This window comes from Physeter macrocephalus, chromosome 8, assembly GCF_002837175.3.
Source record: "Physeter macrocephalus isolate SW-GA chromosome 8, ASM283717v5, whole genome shotgun sequence".
NCBI lineage: Eukaryota > Metazoa > Chordata > Mammalia > Artiodactyla > Physeteridae > Physeter > Physeter macrocephalus.
In genome coordinates, this window is record NC_041221.1 from 120,288,335 (window position 1) to 120,296,766 (window position 8,432).

Genomic DNA, 8,432 nt, shown 5'->3' on the forward strand with positions numbered 1-8,432 from the left:
GAGTCCTGGGATCATCACATTTTAGAATTTAGAAGAGACTTAAGGTTACCCTGACATTACTCATGGCCGAGCAAACCAGGAGATCCGCAGAGCCTGTAATTACTCCCTGAGTGCCACATATAACTAGGGCAGAGCTGGCCTTGGAAGCCAATGCAGTGTTCTTATTTCTTAAGTCAGTGTTTGCCAAAGTGTATATGTTGTTGTAGTTAAAATAATCTTAGGTAGTATACAGAAAAATGTTTTCAATACTACCGTATTAGTGGTATTAAAGTAGTATTAAACTTACTACAGGATTAGTAGTATTAAGGTAGTAGCAGTAGTAGTATACAGCAAACCCACAATTTTATAAATAGTGTTGATTACATCAAGGCTAAGTTATGTGAACAAATTGAGTTAAAGTCATTTTATTTTATTTTATTTTATTTTTTTTTTTTTTTTTTTTTTTTGGTGGTATGCGGGCCTCTCACTGTTGTGGCCTCTCCCGTTGCGGAGCACAGGCTCCGGACGCGCAGGCTCAGCGGCCATGGCTCACGGGCCCAGCCGCTCCGCGGCATGTGGGATCTTCCCGGACCGGGGCGCGAACCCGTGTCCCCTGCATCGGCAGGCGGACGCGCAACCACTGCGCCACCAGGGAAGCCCTAAAGTCATTTTAAAAAGGACATCAAGTAGGTAATGGTATAGATAGTGTAAAGATAAAGCAAAAATCATTCATGCCAACGCTGAGGTATGGGAAATCCTGCTATTCCAGGTTCACCCCTGTCCCTTCAGATACTGACAGAGGCCAGAACTATGTGACAGCCCGCACGGTTTTCTATGATTTAAGATCTTTTCTTAATTCATGATTATATGCCCAAAGAGACTTCTTTGGCCCGAGGAGTTTTTCCTGTTCTAGTAACTTAAAAAACGGATAAATGGATATTGGTTAACCGTATGACATCCTGTTCTAGAATCCTAAGTGCAAAGGGAAGCAGTAGCTGTTGGCACTGGCACCGAGCTGAGGGAAGTGTGAGATGCACTTTAGAGGGAAAAGGCAGATATGAAAACCCACATGTCAGGAATGGTTCTGATAGTGGGTTATCTTATCACACGCAGATGCATATTTACCCATTCACGTTCCACAAAGATTGTGAAGCGCCCATATCATCCCTTCTCTGTAGCTGTATGTGCACACACAGGTAAACCCTCTTTCAAACAGTAGCTATATTTTTGAAATGTTATAAATACTTTGAATTTGTTTTATTTGGGTTATCCCTTAGGGTTCTGCAGAAGTCGAATATTCTAAGGAAAACTAGTAAAGCTTTTTGTCAAACAAAATCACCCCTTTATCTCATATAAATTTGGATATTTATATATCACATTTTTTTTTAAAGCAAAGCAGACATAATTAGAATGTTCAAGATTTGAGCATATTAGGTAACAAATACTTGGTTTTGTTTCAGTTATTTGTGCTGTTTGTTGATTGGTTTTGAGGAGATGGATGGAAGCCCTTGGAAATGTCAGCCAGGTTCATGGAGAGGAGTGACAGGGCTCTCACCCACCGTTGTTTGTTTTTGTTTTTTTTTTAAACTTTTTATTTGATATTGGAGTACAGTTGATTAACAATGTTGTGATAGTTCAGGTGATGTTATACATATATATGTATCCTTTTTCAAATTCTTTTCCTATTTAAGTTGTTATAATATTGAGCAGAGTTTCCTGTGCTATACAGTAGGTCCTTGTTGGTTATCTATTTTAAATATAGCAGTGTGTCTACGTCAATCCCAAACTCCCTAACTATCCCTCTCCCCCAGTAACCATAAGTTCATTCTCTAAGTCTGTGAGTCTGTTCGTGTTTTATAAATATTTATAAAAATATAAATATTTTTATAAATATTTATTTTATAAATAAGTTCATTTGTATAATTTTTTTTAAGATTCTGCATATAAGCCGTATCATATGTTATTTCTTTCTCTGTCTGACTTACTTTACTCGGTATGACAATCTCTAAGTCCATCCATGTTGCTTCACCCACCCTTGTTAAGCACCATTTCTCTATCTCTCCCTCCAGGAAAGTGCACTAGGTCATTTTTTAAATGAATGAAACTCTAATATTAATTGTTCTTTGACAAATAAGAAAAAGGAGACGTTGCTTATTATCCCTCCAACTAGGGAGCTAGCCTGGCTCAAATCAGCTTTAAAGTATAACTTGGAATCTTGGTAGATTCTGAAAGCCAGTTCTTTTTTAGGTGGTTTGTGAACTAATCTCCTCACGTGGATGATTCAGAAGCACAGCTGGTCATTTACAGATAATATTTAGTGAAAGTTAGGTCTTGCTGTTGTGTTAAAATTAGCACCCATTTTTTGGGTAATTTCTTTTGTGTGTAGTTTGGGAGAGTGTGCTTGAGAGAGAGGAGGATACAGGACAGTGTGGGCCACAGGGTCTTTGCCGTTCTTGAAGGGATCTTTGGAGAGTCATTTCCTTACTGGTATACGCTGAGCCCATCCTTGAGGTCACAGTATTCCCTTGGTGTGTGCAGGCTGTGCTGGACCCTGGTGCCTTATTTCCATAAAGTCACTGCACCTACTGTTTTGATTCCATTGACTGATCCAACCAATGCTTAAAATGTGGGAATTTGGGGACTTTGGGTTTTATTACAGAGGCAGAGTTGAATTGAAAGAGGGCAGAACCTCTTGCTCATTGAGTTGAACTAAATAGGAGAGAGAGGAGTACGAAGGCTGAGTGATGGGGGAGGATGACCAGGAACAGGGAAGGATGGGTGGCAAAAAGGATGCTGCAGGAATGGCCTCTATTTGATGCAAATGTTTTTGTAATTTGTTTGTTAAAAGATGTTGACATAATTGCATAATTTATTTCAAATGGTAGTAAGCCTGGCCATTTGATTTTTTTTTAAAAAAGAGCTGTGTATTTGATAGTCACAGTTTGTATCAAACCATTTAAAAAATACTCTAAGCACAACTGCAAGGTCATAGATTTCCTAAGTGACATCATAATTTCAGATCATAATTATATCATAATTACCATGCTTATGAAAAAAATGGGTTAAGTTCTAAGATATAAGAACATCTTTAATCTGAAATTATCCGTGCTTGGCCAAATCAGCTTGCCTGTATTTTCTTTCACAAAACATTTGGTCTCAATTGTAGATTTCTTTCTTTAAAAAAAAAAAAAAGGTCAGAAAAAGTTCAAAATGACATGATGAAATATGTATTTGTTTGGAAAAATGATCTGGTTATTGCCATGGCAGCTATATTAAATTTTTAGGGTTATGTGATATAGTTCTTATATTAATACCATCTTTGAAATTTATTTATATGATGTAACAGCTCCAATGGTCACATTACATCCTTGAAAGCAAAAATGTACAAACTAGTCAAGATTTATGCAGCTTCTTAGCAGGACAAAATTATTCAACTTAAAGGAAAAATGTATATTTGTTGGATTTTAATTATGCCATTTAGAATTTGACATGTATTTAATTTATGACAAAAGAAATGTAAAGACGGTTATAGAAAAAAAGTCAATTAAATAATGACTTGGTAAGACTATATAATTTAACATATCTTGGTAAGACTATATTATTTTGCTTTCTAATGAAAGCAGAGGTCTGAGAAATGGGTGTTTTGAATGATAGAATCTTTGTATTCGGTCTTCCCTCTGGTGCGTGAAATTGTTATACATATGTACTCTTGCTGCTGGTTTGTAAATGGTTTACTGATCAAGAGAAGGTAAGTTGTTAATTCTTAAATAAATTATAGGTATTATTGTTTTTAACTTTTTTTATTGACCTATTATTTCATCAGTCATGTCCTCCCATTTAAATTGAACCTCAGGTTCTAAGGTAAAAAATTTTTTTAAATGAAGTCAGTTATTTTTTAGGGTTAATTATGGTAGTTGTTGCAAGGGTGATTATAGAAACTAAATATTTCTATTGAGATAGATAAAAATACAATTTTAAAAAAAATTAATTTTTATCGGAGTATAGTTGTTTTACAATGTTGTGTTAGTTTCTACCATACAATAAAGTGAATCAGCTATACATACTAATATATCACCTCTTTTTTGGATTTCCTTCCCATTTAGTTCACCACAGAAAAATATAAATTCTGTGAAGCTTCTTGTGATTATACTTCCTTGGTTTTATAACCCAGTTTTGAGTAATTATATCCCAAGCTCAGAATTGTTCTGTAAAATAAATATATCAAATTCTGATTCTTTTGAGGACATAGAAGTAGTATTATTTTCCCCCTCTAAACTATTATTTTAACCTAAAAAGAAATACGATGTGTTACAATAAGATGAGATAAAACTGAAATGACGTGGAAATTTATTTTCAAGTTGGAATGTGCCTCAGTTAATATTTTAAACATTGAGTACCATGGCATTTATGTTTTTAATTAAAAATAATTGAATAGAGTTTTTTTCAGAATTTGTTATTTTTTGGCTCTCTTAGTGTTTAAGATAATGGGGCCACTGAACTACAGAAAAATTTTAAATTTTTCTAGTAATTCTTTTTTGTAGCTGTGTGTCCGCCACTATTCTCAGCCTTTGTTATGTGCCTTATTTTTCTCAATCCTAGCAGAGCCTATTATTCTCTTTTTACACATGAAAAAATGAACTTGGAAATATTAAGCAATTTGCTCAAAGTCACCCACAACTCAAAGTCACACAGCTGAGATTTGATTCCTATTCTGCCCAATTCCATTGAACACACAACACCCAAGGGATGAAAATTCTGTCATTTTCTTCTGTACTTAGTTTTTCAGAAATATTGAAGTAAAGGGAAATATGTTTTGGAAAGGAAAACTCAAACCTACCAGTAAAAAGCATTGATAATTGGTGCTATTTATTGAGCACTTACTATGTGTCAGGCACATATATGGATCATCTCATTTCATCCTAACAAAACCCTTTTGAAATTGCACTAACATCTTCCTTATCTTACAAATGAGATAAGTGTTTTGCCCAAGATGACACAGCTCCTAACTGCTGAATCCAAGATTCAGACCCAGGCTGTCTGATTCTATTCCATGACTGTGTCTACTTTTCACTGAAATCTGAATGTATCCATTACATATTTGCATAATTGAATTCACTTTCAATTACATGGAATTTAAAAATATATAACTGTTGAAGAGTTTATTTTTGACTTAGGTATATTCTACAGCTTGGAAGGTATGAATTATAATTAAATTGGCACAGATCTAATGAAAAAGTATGTGACTTAAGGTTGTTATTCTACCCCGCCTTACTGGACATCAAAATATTTTTATATATACTCGAAATGGTTGTTATAGCTTTTATCCTTCCGAGTTCCAGCAACCAAGTACTTATATTTAAGACATATTTACATAGTCATTAATTCATAGGATCATGGAAGTTGAGCTGGAGGATCCCGAAAGTCATCTAATTTAACATCCATACTTCACATTGGAGGACTTGAAAAGTCAGGTTAAGTGACTTATCTACATCACAAAGTTAGTACTGGCCAAGTCAGAATTAGAACCCAGGATTCCTATTTTGTAGCTCATCTACCAATGAATTAATTAGGAAATATATAAAGGCATAAGGCCGAAGAAGGTAAATAATGCCTTAATTTAGAAAAACTTTACAATTTACAAAGCAAGCGGTTCTGTTGGGTGAGCTGATTTAGTGTGACTATATACTTTCTTTTTAGTAGGAAAAAATGCTGGCATCAAAGGGTTTGATCAAAGCTGAAAGGGAATGCTTTGGAGTATTAAAACCATTGACTCACTAAATCCAGAATGCTTAATGTCCACCGAGCTGAAACACTGAGTGTAATCTGGCCCACTTGCATGATCTCTAAGCTAAAAATACGTCTTATGAAATAAACCAACCAAAGGCTTACTATTCCAGTTTACTTTTCTAATGGTCATGAAAATGTGGTCAGAGTTTTAGGCAAAACCAGTACAACAAAACACAATTGTAATCAAATACAAAATGATCCAGTAAAGGGATCACGGAAAGCTCAGGGTCCCTAGCTTCAGAGAAGAGGAAATGAGAATGAGATCAGATAATTCAGAGGCCCAAAGAAGCTTATCAGTCCTTAAAGAGAACCTCACCCAAAGTACGTAAAACGCTTCAAGGAGTCTAGCTTATCCACAGATGGTCTCATTTCCATTTCTTCATTCAGTACTTTCTCCTATCTGAATGTGTAGAATCTGGCAGTAGTTTCGTGTGTGTGTGTGTGTGTGTGTGTGTGTGTGTGTGTGTGTGTGTAAACAAACCCCCTTTGAGAATCCACTAACTCTACAGAACTTCTTCCCAGAAGATTACCCATATGCACATATGTCATTTTCTTGAGATTCAAGGTATTTGTCGCCTTACCTGAAACCTCGCTATGGACCCCGGTGTGAGAGATCTCTTTCCATTCTTTCCTTTCAGCCCACAGATGCTTCCTGTGGAAAGAAAGGAATCCTAAGTCTTGTCTAAAAGTTAGGAAGCATGCATGTTCTAACAATGTGATAACTAGGTGTTGGTTTTCTTTGGGTGTTGACATTAGTCACACCTCCGCTAGCCAGAGATTTGCAAACCTTGTGCCTCAGACGTTCAGGTTTACTACTTTTCTTGGTTGGATTTCTGGGGAATCATGCCTTGAGGACTTGACTGCGGATCCAGGAACACAGGACTGCCTCTCTGTGGGAAAATACCATGTCGGCTACACACTGGCCAGCCCTCTGGCCTGACTGTGTAAAAGGAGCTTTATTAACAAGCCCTAAGCAGGGCTGTTTAGAGACCTGGGCAACTTCCATTTTTTGAGGTCCTTGATATATGGAAAAATGAAAAAATGCTGAAACAGGGTTACAAAAACAGTGGTATACTTTAAATGTTTATCTTTAACAACTTAATGCTTTTAATACCAGAAGCATATAATTGCGCTATTCATAAGTTAATTACAGGATTTATAAAAATGTTAATTTATGGTTTACTTCAGGCAGTGTGGTCTGGTCAAAGGACCCAAGTTCAGAGTTTGCAAAGGCTGCCTTCTTTTAATCCTGTCAGTCTATCTCCTGATTGTATGTATAACCTCATTTGGAAATGACTTCAAAGGTCTAAATTTGAGGCTCTTTATGTAAGTGAGGCTGAGTGGCACTGCCGGCACACCCTGGAGAGGATCTGCAGAAAACGCTTCTGCAGGAGGAGCTGGGGTTGCCCAGAGTCCCTGACCTTCTCCTCCAGGCCCCCCACACTTCCAAAGATACCTGTGCCCCTGACCTGGAGCTGTAGCAGCACAGTCAGCGGCCTCACCCTGCATCTCTACTGAGGACCAAGATGGACCCTCTATCTGTGCAATAGAAGGATCCCAGGGATGGTCATTTGTCCTCCCCAGGATGACTTCAGCCCTTATTATGGTACTTCAAATTCCTTTCAAAAGGCAGACCCCCTTTCATGCCTCACTTGAAGATAAAGCTCTAATGCAAATATTCTTTCCAGGAGCAGCATGTTGACCTACACTCAAAACTGGGTGTAAGTCTCAGTTACTGGGAGCCTGATGAGGGCAAGCACTGGGCCCAGAAGAGAGGGCTGGAAGGATGATGGAAGGTAGAAAATGAGTCACCTAAAGAGAAGACTAGGGATAGTAGCAGTGACCCACAGCAGGGGGCAGATTTGGCGGGGGGCGGGGGGCATGAGAGGGGACAACTGCAGAGAGGCAGGTATGTGCCAGGCTCTGGCCTTGCTGTTGACTGAAGTCTTCATCCAGCTGCTTTTCAGTGACCTCTGCTCTGCAGAGACAACTGAACATTTTTAAAGGAACTTAAATGTTCTTACCAAAAAAAAAAAAAAAAAAAAAAAAGATAAGTCTGTGAAGTGATGGATGTGTTAAGTAAATAGAATGGGAGGAAATCCTTTTACAGAGTATATCAAATTACCACCGTATACACTTTAAATGTCTTACAATTTTATTTGTCAGTTATACTTCAGTAAAACTGAAATTTAAAAAAGAAACAAAGAACTAGGGGAAAAATAATAAAATTACTGTTAATTTTAATTAGTAAGGAAAAGTACACTTTTTCGGCAATGTTGCATTCCTTAAAATTTTCCCAGTTGGATATTCAATTCTGCCTTAGATGTGTTGGCCTGCCCAGAGGGCAGAGAGACATGGTCCAGCCTTTACTGCTTGGGTACCTAGAAGGCACCTTATCTTATCATCACCTGTATCCTTCTGACTCTCCATTCATTCATCTATCTACCCACCCATCCACCCTCCCATCCACCCATCCACCCTCGCATCCACCCATCCGCCCTCCCATCCACCCATCTACGTCTGATCCACCCCCCATCCAACTACCCTCCCATCCACCCTCCCATCCACCCTCCCATCCACCCTCCCATCCACCCTCCCATCCACCCACCCATCCATCCATCCACCCATCCATCCATCCATCCACCCACCCACCCATCCACTCATCC

The 8,432-nt window shown here is 37.8% G+C and overlaps 1 protein-coding gene across 1 annotated transcript in view; it reads left to right on the plus strand.

Moving 5' to 3' along the window:
• PRDM6 (PR/SET domain 6) overlaps window positions 1-8,432 on the plus strand; it is a 99,937-nt gene that overhangs the window by 44,560 nt on the left and 46,945 nt on the right. The gene's annotated exons all lie outside the window — the stretch shown is intronic.